Source organism: Dendropsophus ebraccatus, chromosome 5, assembly GCF_027789765.1.
Source record: "Dendropsophus ebraccatus isolate aDenEbr1 chromosome 5, aDenEbr1.pat, whole genome shotgun sequence".
NCBI classification, from domain to species: Eukaryota; Metazoa; Chordata; class Amphibia; order Anura; family Hylidae; genus Dendropsophus; species Dendropsophus ebraccatus.
In genome coordinates, this window is record NC_091458.1 from 108157282 (window position 1) to 108173596 (window position 16315).

Consider the following 16315-nt stretch of genomic DNA (forward strand, 5'->3'; position numbering starts at 1 on the left):
CTATAAACAGGGAACAGGTCATAAAGGAAAGACTGGGATCTATCCTCTTTTCAAATCCATTCCTGGCTTTGGCTTCCAAAATCTGTCAGATAAATCTCTGTGTAAAAGCACCCTCGCCCAATCGTGTGGCCCATTAAATGTATCATTGTTAATCACACATCCTCTGTTTACACAAAACAATATGTGTGGCCTTTACAAATATTTTAAATGGCGTTGGCTGATCAGTGGCCCTTTCACATGTGACGATTCCCAGGAATGCTTACTAGCCTAAAAATTCCCATATAAGGGCCCATTCACATTGAGAAAAAACAGGCGGAATTCCACGTGGACCCACCACCACGGACTCCGCTCGGTATCCCACCTGCCTCAGTGTGTCAATGTGATGCCTTGCGTGCGCCTCCACTCTACACTACAAAAACTGACATGTCAATTATTTGAGCGGAGAGTGGAGGAGCGTTAGCCATAGCATTGACACACTGAGGCAGGGGGGATTCCGAGTGAATCTTTTGCTCAGTGTGAACCCTTAAAGGGCCACAACAGTTCAGCCTTGCTTTTCCTGAAATCTTCAGTCCATCTGTCCCTATATACAGACAGAAGCGGAGTATAAGCATGCTGTGTATCTCACTGTGTACAGCCTGCTTGCTAAGTAAAAATACAAATGTCTGCTTCACACACAGCCCTCTGCCATGGCCAATTAAAAATGATACATGTCAACTTTTCTCATGTACAGATTTGAGAATGTCACAATGTGATCCTTGCATGCCTCCTGGATGGTGGGCACAGGCTGCCAAGGCAATTTGCACATCAGTTTCTGCAATTTTGCTACATTACAGTACATCAATAACCAGAAATAACAGATAATAACCTTGTCACCACTTTTGGTGCTAAATAATCTGCCTGGAACAGATTGTTCTCAAATTCTCTAAGAACAAAAGCCTTTGTGTAACATTTATGAGCCGAGCCCGGAGCTAAGCTTTCTTCATGTGACTACCCTTGCTTGGCACAGCATCAAACAGTAGAGCTGGCTTGAAAGAAGCTCAACATTTGTTTATTTGTGCTGAGATTCTTCTCACAGTACATTACATGCTGATGGATTTATGACCTTACTTTCTCCTTACCTTCAATATCAAATTATAATTGAGGATAATAGGGGATTTTTATGGAAATAAAACTATTTAACAAATGGCTTCCACTGATATGAAATTCCACTTGCTCTTCCAGACATATGATCAGACCCCAAGACCCCCCCCCATCTGAATATTATACAGTAAGCCAAAAAAAAACAATGAAAAGGTTAAATGTTTATTACTTAGATAGCACTTTTCATTAGAAATAACACATTAGATAGGTGGCCAGAGCGGCCAACATTTAGGTAATGTGTACTGGCACCCAAGGAGAGTACACAATGCCCATGAGCACTCCATGTACCACGGTATGGCACTTCCATGACTTACTGTATTCTCCTCTTACAATGATACTAGGGGAGAATACCTTCAAAATATGGCATGCAAAGGAGCCAAACAACATTTAGAGGCACATGGGGTTTAGTGTTGCCAGATTAGATAGATAGATAGATAGATAGATAGATAGATAGATAGATAGATAGGTGAATCCTGAATATTTAGTAGTAAAAGGGCTGAAATAGGAACATTAGATAAACACACTGAAGCAAGAATCTATAAAAGAAAGTTATACATATTTGTAAATTACTTCTATAAAAAAAAAAAAAACTCATGTCTTCCAATATGTATCAGCAGCTGTATGTCCTGCAGGAAGTGGTATATTCTTTCTAGTCTGCCAAGGTGCTCTCTGCTGCCACCTCCCTGACAGGAACTATCCAGAGCAGTAGCAAATCCCCATAGAAAACCTCTCCTGATCTGGACAGTTCCTGGCACAGACAGAGGTGGCAGCAGAGAGCACTACGTCAGACTGGAAAGAACATTCTTCTACTCTTCTTACCTACACAATGAAGGATCGCACAGTGCCTCATCCACTTAGATTCATGAGAGAATGAGGGAAATATTGGAGCCGTTCTGTGGAAAGCTTTCCCTCAGACCTTCTGCAGGGTGTCCTTACTGAGAGGCCATTACGAGTTTTATTTTATGACTAAGTGCATCACTTATGAGTCCAATCTGTACCGAGTCTATTTAGAAGCGGAATATGCAGCTCAACCACATAGAAGGCGACAATCAATCAGGAGCTGAAAATAGCGCCAGTGATTTGTGTGGTACTAAAAGTCTCAGTAACCTTGGGAGCAAAGATCCATTCGGGTAATTCAGGTCTATGATAAAACAGGCAGAAGTTATACAAATACCCAGTCAAAATCTACTTGATGCCTAACACAAGTATAAGAAACAAGGGCATAAATGCTCTAAATGGCCTATTAGCGAATTCACAGTTAAAGCGTTTCTGTACCCACAATCTGACCCCCCCCCCCCCCCCCAAAACCGCTTGTACCTTTGGATAGCTGCTTTTACTCTAAGATCTGTCCTGGGGTCCGTTTGGCAGGTGATGCCGTTATTGTCCTAAAAACAACTTTTAAACTGGCAGCCCAGTGCCCAACGGCCGGGGCTTAGATTGTGTATGCATTAGGCTGGCACCACCTCTTTGTCCCACCTCCCCGCCCTCCTCATCATTAGGAAGGCTCCAGGCAGATTGTCTCCTATTCATCAGCTGTGTGAATACTGAACATGGGCTGGATTGTTAAGCACCTGTGTTCAGCCAGGAGAAAATGTTCCAGGGGCATTCCTAATGATGAAGAGGGTGGGGAGGAGGGACCGAGGGGTCATGCAAAGTTATGGCACAGATACTCTCGTTTGACACAGGGCTGCAAGTTTAAAAGTTGTTTTTTAGGACAATAGCTGCTTTACCTGCCGAACGGACCCCAGGACAGATCTTGGATTAAAAGTAGCTGTCCAAAGGTACAAGTGGTTTGGGGGTTCCGATTGTGGGTACAGAGTCGCTTTAAAGAGAAGAGTTTCCAATTCAGGACTGACATTAGCCCAAGAAGAAAACCGCTGTAAAGAGCATCTCCTGTTCTGTAGGACCTGGCAGGTCTGTACATGATGTCCGCTGAAGATAAAAAAAGAGTGCTGCACTTAAAGTGACCATACACCTTCAATCACTGACAGACTCACAATACCCTTCAAGCTATTTTTCTTTTTGGTATCTTTGACAATCATACCGAAAACTAATCTTTGGTCTCTGTTCATATCTGCATTGTGGCCTCCATTAGACGGTGCTGAATCAATCACACAACTGACCCAAACAGCACCAGATGGTCCCCACTGACTTGAAATGAAGTCTGTTAGGATTCCATCTGGTGCGCTATTCTTGCCATCAAAAATAAGAAAGCTAGTGACAAAGGCTCCGTATAGCATTCTGAATGCAAATGTAACCAAAGACAAACAACCCCTGCTGAAAAGAAGATGTGCAGAGGTTATGCTTCTCACTTGTACCTATGTCTACATGCACTTCTCACACAAGGATCAAAACCAATAGTGCGTTTACACAGGCAGATTTAACAAACAGATTTTTGAAGCCAAAGCCAGGAACAGACTATAAACAGGGAACAGGTCATAAAGGAAAGACTGAGATTTCTCCTCTTTTCAAAACCATACCTGGCTTTGGCTTCGAAAATCTGTCAGATACTGTGTTTCCCCGAAAATAAGACAGTGCCTTATGTTATTTTTTTGTCCCCAAAGAGGCACTCTGTCTTATTTTGGGGGGATGTCTTATTTCTCCGGAGCGGCACCACACAAGCACGTTGAGGGAGAGGGGTGAGCGGCACGGGCTAGTGGTGGACGGCCTTACTTTCAGGGTGGCGGTGTCTTACTTTGGGCCACTAAGTAGATTAGTTGGGGCATCTTATTTAAGGAGGATGCCTTATTTTCGGGGGAAACACTGTAAATCTCTCTGTGTAAACATACCATTGAGTACTTTAAGAGTACTTTCCAAAACAAATAAAAAGAAACATCTTAAAGTGTCCCTCTCATATGGAAAAAAAAAAAAAAAAACTTATGCCATGCCAAATGTAAGACAGAGCAAGGAGAAGCACCCAGCTAAACACTTCTCTCTTCAGCTTGCTGCAGGACATGGGCTCCATAGAAAGTCTATGGAGCCAGAATTATGCAGCCCTTAAAAAAGGGTGGAAGCAATGCTGTCACAATGTGGTCAGAAACAGTAGAGACGTATTGTCTGTTATAGTTTTCTTACTACTTGTTAAGAGTGAGTAAAAAATGTTATACCTGCAAAATTGTAGAGCCACCAATGAATACAGAATCACAGTAGTTATAATCCTGCGTGCTAGTATAGTAGTTACTCTATTCTAGTTATTATAATCCTGTGTGGTAAAGGGTAGTCTTATAGTTATAGTAGGTACATTCCTTTACGTAGGGCGTTGTTTTATCACAGATATGTAAAAGGGTAGTTTAATAAGAGTAGCTATTCCTTCCTTTACATAGAGTGTAGCATTATAGTACTTGTGTTCCTGTACGTAGAGCATAGTATTATAGTGGTTATCTTCTTTTATGTTGGGGGTAGTATTATCGCAATATTAGGTGATGATTCAGTATAGTCATACACGCTTATTTGGCGCCTACATTTTTAGGTTGGGAGCCAAAGGTTATTTTTTTTTCTTTTAGTCAGAAACAAAGATTATAAAGGAACTCCTAATTTTGGGTTTCCATAATATTTTATTAAGTTTTTTGGAATAGAACGAACAGCAAATAGGCACACAAGGTGGGCAGACAACGATAGGCCAGGTAAACTGCGCAGCAGTATAACAGTGGTCAGAAAAATTGACATAAATAAGCGCCTGTCAGTCTTCATAACAGAACAATACATATAACCCCCCGCGATGCCCAACTGGGGCATCTACAGAGGCCTATCATAACTATATTTAGAATTCTTGCCCAAACTTAGGCCAAACAAACCTCGACCTGGTACCCTCACTTTCGTGGAACCAGGGGAGGAAAGACAAAGGTGGAGAGGAAAAAAGGAGAGAAAAACAAAAAGGGGGAAGAAAAGGAAAGGAGGGCTGAGGTGAGAGAGCCAGCCCAAGAGGAAGGAAAACAGAGAGAGAGGGAGAAGAGAGGGGGGAGGGAAGGGAGGGGAGTGGAGAAGGGGAGACTCACTTTACCCCCTACCCCTCCTCACAGAATGCCCCGCACAACATACAATCTCACACCGCCAATATCACCCCTAAGGGTTATCAGATAAATATGAGATCCAGGGACGCCAAACCTTATGAAATTTATCCTCCTTGTCATTTAGGATGGCGTGCAATCGGTCAATGACCATAATCCAATTAAGTGGAACTCCTAATTTTGAAGGGATATACAGTGGTGCCTTGGATTACGAGCATAATTCGTTCCAGGTCTGTGCTTGTAATCCAAATCCACTCTTAAACCAAAGCAAATTTTCCCATAAGAAATCACTGATATGCCGACAATTGGTTCCACACCCCAAAAATAATCATTTATTATTCTGAATAACATGTTAAACAAATGAAACAAACATTCAGAAACAGCAGAATATGTGATATTATAAGTTACTGTACAGTAATGGAGAGGATGGGAAACACAAGGGCGGACAGAGACTGCAGGGAGCATGAAGGAGTGAGCAGGGTAGATGTGGACACAGTATAGCAGCTCTCTCTGTCCAGGGAGAGAGGGGTTACATCTATGAAGAGATTAGCTCCACAGTCCTGTCCCCTGATGTGAGCCCCAGCCTGAAGTGGATCTGCTATGATTTGGAAGGGGAGGGAGACTTTCTGGGTCAGAGTACAGTGCTGTAGACCCCGCTATGCAGACCATGTCCCTCTTCTACTCGCCCTCCCACCCAGTACAGGGAGCTCTTAAACCAAAGCAATGCTCTTAAACCAAGTCATAATTTTGAAAAACTGAGCTCTTAAACCAAAACGCTCTTAAACCAAGATACTCTTAAACTAAGGTACCACTGTACTGGACTTTTTTTTATTGTTGCTGTTAAAAATACTGGAACTCTTTATGGAAAGGCTATAACACAATAGGTGAATAGTAAAATTTTTCAAGAATGGGACACTGAAGAGAGTCTGTGTGCGATTCACTAGGTGGGTAGAATGTTGTGTTTTTTGTTTGTTTTTTTTAAACAGAAAAAAAAAAAAGCTTGATCCTAGGTTGTCATTGTGTTAATATTTTATCAGCATGGCCAGTGGCCGGGTTCACCACAAGTCCTTAGGTAAGTGTATCCATCCTCTGTGCAGAAGAGCGAAGCTAAAACGGCTCCGATACCGTTCTGCTATTTACAGCTGAAAGCTAATAAGGTCCAGAAGCCTCAGAGATCAGCCAAACCTAGGTCCCATATCATAGCCAGTATCATATGAAGGCATTCCACAGATAACAATGGCCAACATAACTAGCGATGGCTCTTCCATAGTAGAGCCGGGGCCAGTTTATTCTAAGACACCACCGGAAAGCAGTAGCCTGATGCCTTAGGATGTGGACACAAGGCTCAGCTGTAATTTCAGCACAAATGACTGGTGTTAACAGAACAGGTTACTAACAAAGTGACCTAAAAAAGGCAGATCCTGGGTATTTTCAGTTGTTTTTCCTGGAAGTGGTAGGAGTATGTGGTGACTGTAAGCTTTCACTCAGCAGACAATAAGGCCATTTATAATACTTACGAATAAATAGACGTGTACAAAAGGAAAGTTCACTTTTAGTTTAGTGCATGAAGTTGCTCTCAAGTTTATGCATGTCTTTATAATATCTTGTGCTGACAACTCCCTACATTAAAGGGAACCCCTCATCATGAAAATGGTGCCTAAGCTATCAGCATCATCTTATAGAGCTGCGCAGATTGATATATATATATATATCTTCATGGGGAATTATTATTCAATATAAGGGTACAAACACACACACCATATACGCAGCAGATATGCAGCAGATTTGATGCGGTGTTCAGTTATTTAGATCTAATCTGCTGCGTATCGCAGCAGAAAATACACTGCGTATACGGTGTGTGTGTTTGTACCCTTACTTTACATTTATTGATTGAAATCTCTGATGTTTCAAGGCTAAGGAGTCCAATCCATTGAGTGACACCGCCCACTGGACTCCTTAACCCAAAATGAGCCAGAATTTCAATCAACGTTACAAGTTATACTGAATCTTTTCCCATAGAGTTGTATCTCAATCTGCTCAGTTCTTTCTTCTCTAACATGATGGTGATAGATTAGACACCATTGTCTTGATGACAGGCTCCCTTTAAGCAACATTTAGGGTACGTGCACACTAAGGAATCACAATGGAAAACCCGTTGCAGATTCCGCTTGCACCCGCTGCAAGCTGTGGAATCCACGATGGATTTTCTGTTGCAATTCCATAGTGTGCACGTATCAGCCTCAGTCAGCCTTTTACTTCAATGGCTGCAAGTAATGCTACACACCTTATACTCCAGCCACAAATTTACCTGGCGATAGCAGTTGAGATCGCTAGAGGGCTTTTGAATCCAGACCCATAGGTATACCATGAACCCTTGGCCAGAATGTAATTAGGTGGGGGGGGGGGGGGAATGGTTATAACCACCCCCTCCCAGGCCAATGGTAAAAAATACCCCCGGACCGGAGTACCCCCTAAAGGTTGCATTACACGGCACAATAATAAGGGGGAAGCAAGCACCAACCTGTCAGGTCAGTGCTTGCTTCCCCCTCATTCCTGCTTGCTGCCTGTGCTGTTACACGCACAGACAGCGAGTGGGGAGCAGAGGGTGGGGTGGGCCGGCCGAATGATCTAAGGACCCATTGAAGTCAGCGGTGGCAACGTGCAGGAGACCGTATTTGCACAAATCACGCTCTTTAAAGGGGAAGTCCCGGCAAAATAATTTTAAGATATGTTATTGCCCAACAAAAGTTATGAAAACTACTAATAGACACTTATTACGGGAGATGCACCTATAGTGCATTTTCCCTGCACGTACTACAGCATGGCATGTTAAGGTCTCTGTAAAGTTGGTGATGTCACGTCACATAAACTGCCGACTCCTGTTGCAGCGGTGGGACAGACTGGAGCAGCAGTTTATGCAGCAGAGGCGGCAGTTTATGTGACGCGACATCATCAACGTTACAGAGATCTGAACACACTATGCTGTAGTAAGTGCAGAGAAAATGCACTATAGCCGCATTTCCCATAATAAGTGTCTTAGTATTTTTGGGGGGCTATAACATATCTTAAAATTTTTTTGCCTGGACTTCCCCTTTAAACATGTTAAAAGACCATGATCAGCAGACATCATGCATGTAACCGAAGACACAATCATTTCATGTAATAGGGCCTTTAAAAAGGGTTATCCTGGACATCAGGAAGTCATAAAAGTGCTACAAGTTAAGAGATTTCAATACCTTGATGTGTTTTTGGTGCTCTCTTTCATCTCCACCTTACTCCAGCTCATGCTGCTCGCTATGCACTAAAGCCCCTTTTACCGATTATCTGCAATGAGTGTTCCTAGAAAAGCACCAGCAAGCAGTAGGAAAACGCCTTCCTCTTGGCTTATTGGATCTTTAATTAGCTCTGTGTAAACAGGAGCTGCAGTTAAAGCGACTGTATACCCACAATCTGTCCCCCCCCCCCCCCCCAAAACCGCTTGTACCTTCAGATAGCTGCTTTTAATCCAAGATCTGTCCTGGGGTCCGTCCAGCAGGTGATGCAGTTACTGTCCTAAAAAACAACTTTTAAACTTGCAGCCCTGTGTCAAATTGCTGTGGCCTAGAATGTCTGTGCCCTAACCTTGCACCACCCCACTGTCCCTCCTCCCCACCCTCCTCATTATTAGGAATGCCACTGGCAGGATTTTTCCTATTCCTCTGCAGTGAACACTGCACAGGTGCCTTAACGATCCAGCCCATGTGCAGTGTTCTCACAGCTCATGAATAGGACAATACCTGTCTGGGGCATTCCTAGTAATGAACAGGACGGGGAGGAGGGACAGAGAGCTTGTGCCAGCCTAATGCACAGATACTCTAGGCCACGCCAGTTTGACACAGGACTGCAAGTTTAAAAGTAGTTTTTTAGGACAAGAACTGCATCACCTGCTGAACGGACTCCAGGACAAATCTTGGATTAAAAGCAGCTATAAGAAGGTACAAGCGGTTTGGGGTGGGTTGATTGTGGGTACAGAGTCACTTTAAAGTCTTTAGACAAGAAGTCTAAAGGCCATATTATACGAAGTGATTATCGTCCGTATTCAGCCGATAATCGTTTTGTGTATTAGAAGACAAAGATCAGTCGACATGCACGATGTTGGCTGATCACTGTCTTTCAACAGGCTAAAACACTATCGATCAGCCTGGCGAGGATCTGCTGCAGTCCGTGTAATAGAAACGGCGGCAACGGACCGTCGATGACTCCTATGGGCTGCCTGGATGATTCAGCGACCACCTGGGCAGCCCCCCCCCCCCCCCCCCCCGACACACACACACACACACACTTCCCTGTGGCCCGCCGGCTCTTACCCACTCTCTGCCAATGTGTATAATAGCGACGGCAGCAAGCGGGTAACAAGGAACAAGCAAGCAATGACCTGACAGTTTGTCGCTCACTTGTTCCTTCTGGTTACCCCTTGTAATAGGGGCTTAAGGGCCCTATTACACACACAGATATCTGACCAATCTATCTGACAGATTATTGCAGCCAAAACTAAGAATGGGTTTGAGAAGAGGAGAAATCTCAGTCTTTTCTTTATGACCTGTTCTGTGTTTATAGTCTGTTACTGGCTTTAACCTCAAAAATCAGATAAATTGGTCAGATATCTGTGTGTGTAAAAGCACAACCGGTCAAAGAAGGTCAATTATTTGAGCGGAGGCATACAAGACATCACATTGAGTCAGTGAGGCGGACAGGATTTTTGAGTACAGAAGGAAACTCTTTTGCTTAATAAAACCTATTACAGAGTTTCTTAAAATTACTTGTACTATTGATTTTTTGTAAAAAATAAATAAATAAATTACAGTAACACTTTAAAGTAAAACTGGCATTGTGCTGCCACCAGAAAAACAAACTGGCAGCTGAGTAGGAGTCACGCCATGCCACCCTTCATTTCACCCTGTTGTTACCTATAGGTAGAGAACCTATGTGTGACTTAGTTAGGGTACAATACCTTTAGTGCTCTCTGATCCTTTCTTTTTGCAGGGCATAAGTGCACATTTGATCAGGAAACAGGGTGCTCAATGAGGTTATAGAGTTGACCCATATGAAGAACAGATGTCTGATAGACAACAAACCCAGTGTACATCCTGCTTTGCCGAGTGCAGAAAGAAACGTTTTAAAGAATAAGAGCAAAGCTAATACAAAGGGCCAGCATAGATGGACTCATAAAAGGCTGGCAATTATGTGCAAATACCAAAATATCTGCTTCCTGGTCGGCTTTTTAAATGACACTATAAAAAGAAAACGCTTCCACATTTATTTCTGCACGCAACACAAATAGAATTTCCTGGAGATGATTTCCCAGATGCAGCATTGCTTAGTGATTGGAGGGACGTCATAGTTACAAACAGATCTTCAATGTAATGTGAAAATATTTCAACACTATTTCCTGTTGGAAATTCTGTTTAAATTGCTATTCAGGTGTACGTGAGTATCGATGTGCTGAAGGGTAAAGTCCTGCCTAGACCTGTAAATTGTACGACTAGCCTGATACGTTCTCACTTTACACAGTTGTGGAGTCTAGATGAAAAGTACGTTTTACTATTTTATTCATATATTATATTATATTTGGGGCTCACAGTCAGCCTTCCCATTCTGCAAAAGACATTGAATAAGCAGGCACCTCAGAATATCGCTGCAACGTCCGCAATGACCAAAGCTGAAGTTACTTATTTACACCGGGTCTGACGTCTGCAGAGAGTGGGCCCTGTTTACCTGTACAGCCACACACACACACACACACACACACACACACACACACACACACACTTGTTCTTTTACACACAGAAACAAGGATAATACTGGAAAAAGAGCAATTTCGGTTATAGTTAAGGGAAAATTTATATCCCTGTCTGCATTCAAGAATTCAGGTCAGCAAGCTATCAGTCCGCAGATGTTTCCTCATTACATCGTCTCCATTGTTCTCACACACAAACAGCTTTGTCTGCTCTGTCCAAGGACAAATACCTACTTCAAACAATACAAAGTGATATCACCTAGAAGAACAGACAGAAAACCTAAAGGTAACAGTAGAATATATTGCACCAGAAGCCATGCAAACACTGCTGGCACCAGCTTGGCGTAAAGACATAGACCGCCATCTCTGCGCTCGTCTGTAAACATGGGGAGGGGATTAAAAATAGTCATAGACCTTTAACTGCTGTTGGTCAAGTGATTGCAATACACCTTTAGTAGCTTGTCCATGTGCCCCTCAACTCCATCGAGTGAAATATATGGGGGCCACGTTTTAAGTCAGCCTCAGCTGTTGTCTCATCTGTTGTAATGTTAATCTGCACGTTAATACACTAAAAATTGTGTATTATAAAATACAGAACAACATCTGCGTGTATCTGTAGCTGTAGTTTTAACTATAGTGGTTTATGTGAATCTTATCATTAATAGTAAAATTAATAGCCAAAGTCGTATTCTAGCGCATGTCAAAAAAAATTTATGGGCTACTGGGGGCATGGGAAAAAATGCCTATACTTACCTAGCCTCAGTCCCCTTCATCTGCTTGTTCTTCTCCTACCGGTCCCTGGATGTTCTTTATGCTTCACTCAGCTAATCTTTGGAGACCACTGTGGCCTGTTATTAGGCCCTACACCATGGGTTGTTCTTGTAAGCAGGAAGAATACTGGGAGACTGGAAGAAGAACGGGAGCTGCTGGCAAGCAGCAGGGTGTTGGGGTGAAGTAAGTATAGGGCTTCTTTCTATTTTTGTCCCACTTTAGTTGCATCTTATTTTTTTTTAACATATGCTAAAATACCCCTTGAATTGATAATTAGGGTGAATACACATCTCATTCCTTTTAACTAGAGAGAGGTGGGCAAGCAGCTTCAAGATTCATCTGGTGGTGGCTGGTCTCCATAACAGCAAAAAAAAATTGGTCAATTAAAATCTAAAACAATGACTTTCTAATGTGTAGGACAGAAGAAGGATTCAGATGATTCCACCAAAAATCAACATGTTCAGCCAACTTTTTACTAATGTGTATGGGGGCCTATACTTAACACCTCTCAGTTGCTCAGCTCTCGGAGGGTATTTAAAACATGTTACAATTTTTTATGCATACTAAACTGGCCATAGGGAGGAGAGGTTGCTGACCCCACTAATACCAAGGGGATCGGGCTCAGATGTCAAATGTATGAGGCTCTGCCAACCTCTCTTACTGGCAGATAACAGAAGAAAGCGGGATTGGGAATTTTTTGTGTTTCCCCTCTCCCCTCCGAAATAGCAAATGGCTTCATGTATGGCCAACCCTGACAAAACTGATTAGTCCGATAAGTTTCTGTCATCCAATATGTCCAACCAGCTTAAAAACCCTATATCAGGAAACCACCGGTTACCAGCCGTTCTGGCCAATAATCATTTAATGTTTCCAGGTTTCAATGTTAACTCAAGCTTTGTAGTGTAGTCTACAGAGCTAAGGTTGCAGTCAATATATAGAAAAACAAAGAGACCTGACAGACATCACTAGACGTCAATAAGACCCATCAAGACCCATTGGTAGTCAGATCCATAACTGACAATGACAGCGATCAGCCGTCATCTGTATAGATATCTGACAGTTAATGTTAGTTTTCCCCACAGGGGGCAGCACGGGGAAATTACATAGTGTTCTCTCCTTATCTGTATAATGAGAACAGGACTGGTTCTCCAGAGAAAGAATGCTGTTTGTAGCAGCTTTCTACTTTGGTCAGGAGATGAGGATCCTGATCAGAATTAATAAATTAATAAAGTATATTAACAGTTCTAAAATCGATTTACCCCTTTAGGGTGCTTTGACACATACGGTATTCAAAGTGGACTCAAGTCTCTCGCAATAAAATCTGCTGCAATACTGATTTCTATTAAAGTCTATGGCACTCCATTCCCTTCTGCTGTGAGAATATTGTACTATAAACTTGTAAAAATTAACTACTTAGCTCCCGACACCATGCATTCTGTCTGTATTCCACATGCTCGTCTGGGTCCCTGCACACTAACAACCTGCACAGCCAATCCTGTCACTGAGTAGGGACCCAAAGAAGCAGGCGGGAGCATGCTGATGGAACGCAGACAAGTAAGCATGATGTCGGAAGCCTATATCTATGGTACAATACATTCTCGCAGTGGTTTTCATTTATGGAGTGCCATAGACTTTAATAGAAATCAGTATCGCAGCGAATTTCACTGCGAAGCTGGCAAGGTAAAATCCGCTGCGCATGGGGTGCGTGTGAAGGCAGTCTTAAGAACAGAAGCAATTATGGTCTGGTTTTGTTCTCCCTTTTAATTAACATGCATTATCTTGAATAAAATCAATGTGACGTAAGATGGTAAACTATTTTAAACACTCATTCCGTATGAAAACAATCCTAAGCAGGTCACACTAATATGAGGTCTAAGCAAGTCAGACTGGAGTCAAGATGTTGGTAAATTATACGACACGTAACTATAATGCAATTAAAATACAGTGATGAAGAATAGCAGCTCAGACCAGAAGAGTCATCTGAATCAATATTATTAGTAATGTAGCCTATCACTTCCTCCGTGAGCTCAGCGTTCCTAACATGCTGATTATAGCCTGGACTAGCTGCATACCGTATAGATAGCCGCCTCTCAACTGGCTGTAAGTTCAGACAGGTTACATACTGCGTGGCCAGAAGCAATGTATCGCCTACATAGCAGACCCAGGAGAGTGCGGCATCTGTACATGCTGCTACCCTGATGACACTATATTACATGGGCGACCAATGAAGTCAATGGATGTCATAACCCTAGGACCACTTTCACATGTGCAGATTATGGTCAGTATTCTAGAATAAAGTATTTTAAAGAGGATCAATTAGTTCTGAGAAAAGGGTAATAACAGGGGGCACTCCTCACTGTCAGAGGGAAACCGATACAACGTGACATTATGATATCCAGTAGCTGACATTTTTCTGACAAACTAGCTGAATTCATTCATAATGGGATCTGAATGAGCTAAAGTAAGCAGGCCAAAACTTTCTACCTCCCATCTGGTCGCTTTCTGGCATGTGTCACTGATAACAGTCTACAGAAATTAAAGGGATTTCCTGACATATACACCACCAAAACAGCTATGAACCCGAAAGGAACACACTCCATAAGATCTACAAAAGGTGTCTTGGAGTGTCTGGCCCCAAAATGTTAACAGCATATCCTTTAAAGTGTACCTATCATTTTAACAAACTTCTGACATGTCATAGGTTTGTATCAGTTGGGGTCCGGGTGCTGAGAGCCCGCCCATCAGTAAAATGAAGAAGCAGTTGTGCCCAAGAGTGCACACTCTTCATCTCCGCTCTCACTGCTAAAGCAGTGGTGGACAGAATTATAATGGGAGCCTATGGAACTTCCAGTAGACGCACTTACCAGAAAGTTCCATAGGACTCCATTATAATTCCATCGACTGCTACTTCAGCAGTGAAAAAGAGGTCTGCCCCATCTACCCGTTCGTTCTACCAATCGTCAGGATTTTCCGCTGGTTTACCTTCTTCCCATAGTGTATCCTGGCGTCATCTATTGCCCACAACCATCCACATAATGTAACAGAACATATGATCACATCAGGTCTCCTCTATCTATTTGATTGTGGAAGCTAAAGACTGACATGTTAGCTCAATGTTCAAGTATATGTGGGGAATAGGAGAGATTGCTGTAGACTATTCAGATGACAGCTACTGAACGTGTATGGTTTGATTAACCCTCAAACCTTCTTCTATCCAATGTGTATGGTCCCTGGGGGACTGGATGAGGCTGGGGATGTTGCACATCTGGACTTTACAAAGGCATCTGACACAGCACCACATAAAACCACTGGTACAGATAATAGGAAGGCGGAAACTATGGGTCTAGGGGGAAAGCTATGTATATGGGTAACTGCTCAGTAATAGGAAAGAGTGGGGGGTTATTGATGGAACTCTGATGGGGTCCCAAGTGGGGTACAACATTGGGGGTCAGTGTTTGGCCCAATATTTTTATTAATGTCCTGGTAGAGAGATTACAGAGTAGACCTTTAATATTTACAGACAACTCTAACCTCTAAGGTAATAGACCCAGAGATGTATAACACATTACACAGAGAAGTGTCTGATCATGGGGATTTCAGTGCCCGGACCCCGACCAATCACAAAAAAGGGGAACATTCCCACGGGGGCAAATCACTGATGGGGGCGAATAACCGATGTAAGGAGGTCATTTAGTTCTGCTGATCACAAGTGTTTCTGGAAAGAACTGCGGGCACTTAGGATTACGTCCAGCTTAGGACAATGGTCCAGGGGACTGCAAGACACTTGTGGACATGTGTTTTAGTGATTAGGATGAATAGAAGACGTTTAATATTCCCTGTTTAGTTCTATCTTTATTCTGTAAACAGAGACAATGGTGTCTGGAAGCCATCCGTACACTTCTCTCTTCTAAAGGAACTAACTATTACTACCAGCAATTGGGAAAGAGGAACATATACGTCAATGGGGGAGGGCAGCTTTATGTCTCCTGATGGGCATCCTCTGTGGATAACCCTGGGCTAGAAAGCTGATTGTCCTGGTTGGCAAGGTACCTCATTCAATAGGAATGCATGAAGTCATACAATGAGAGCAATGTAAAGCATCTGCAACCTGACAACAATAGTCCTATGGACGGATGACCCAGCTACCAGCCAATGATTATAGTGAAAAGCTGTATAACCTGACCGGGAACAATAGGGGCTCGTACTACTTCCTAGGAGTAATCTAACTTTCTGGAGAGTAGCTATCACCCGGCTAATGCCGATAATAAATGCCGCCATACTGTACATGTTATGGGTGAGGTGGAAAGTGACCCAGAATACACAAGATGCCTGGTGCCATCTACACTGACCACCCATCAGGTAACCAGCATACCATATAAGTGCTCACATACTGATTAGGTGTAAAGTGACTGAATGACACATGGTACCTGGTGCCACCTCCACTGACCACCCATCAGATCATTTAAGTGCGCATATACTGATGAGGTGTAAAGTGACCGAATGACACATAGTGCCTGGTGCCACCTCCACTGACCACCCATCAGATGATATAAGTGCTCACATACTGTGAGTGGCATGACAGGTGAGGTGTCCTGTGGGTGGCATGGCAGGTGAGGTGTCC

The 16315-nt window shown here is 42.9% G+C and overlaps 1 protein-coding gene across 1 annotated transcript in view; it reads right to left on the minus strand.

Moving 5' to 3' along the window:
- Positions 1 to 16315, minus strand: part of RNF149 (ring finger protein 149) — a 38519-nt gene that overhangs the window by 21031 nt on the left and 1173 nt on the right. The window lies entirely within an intron of this gene.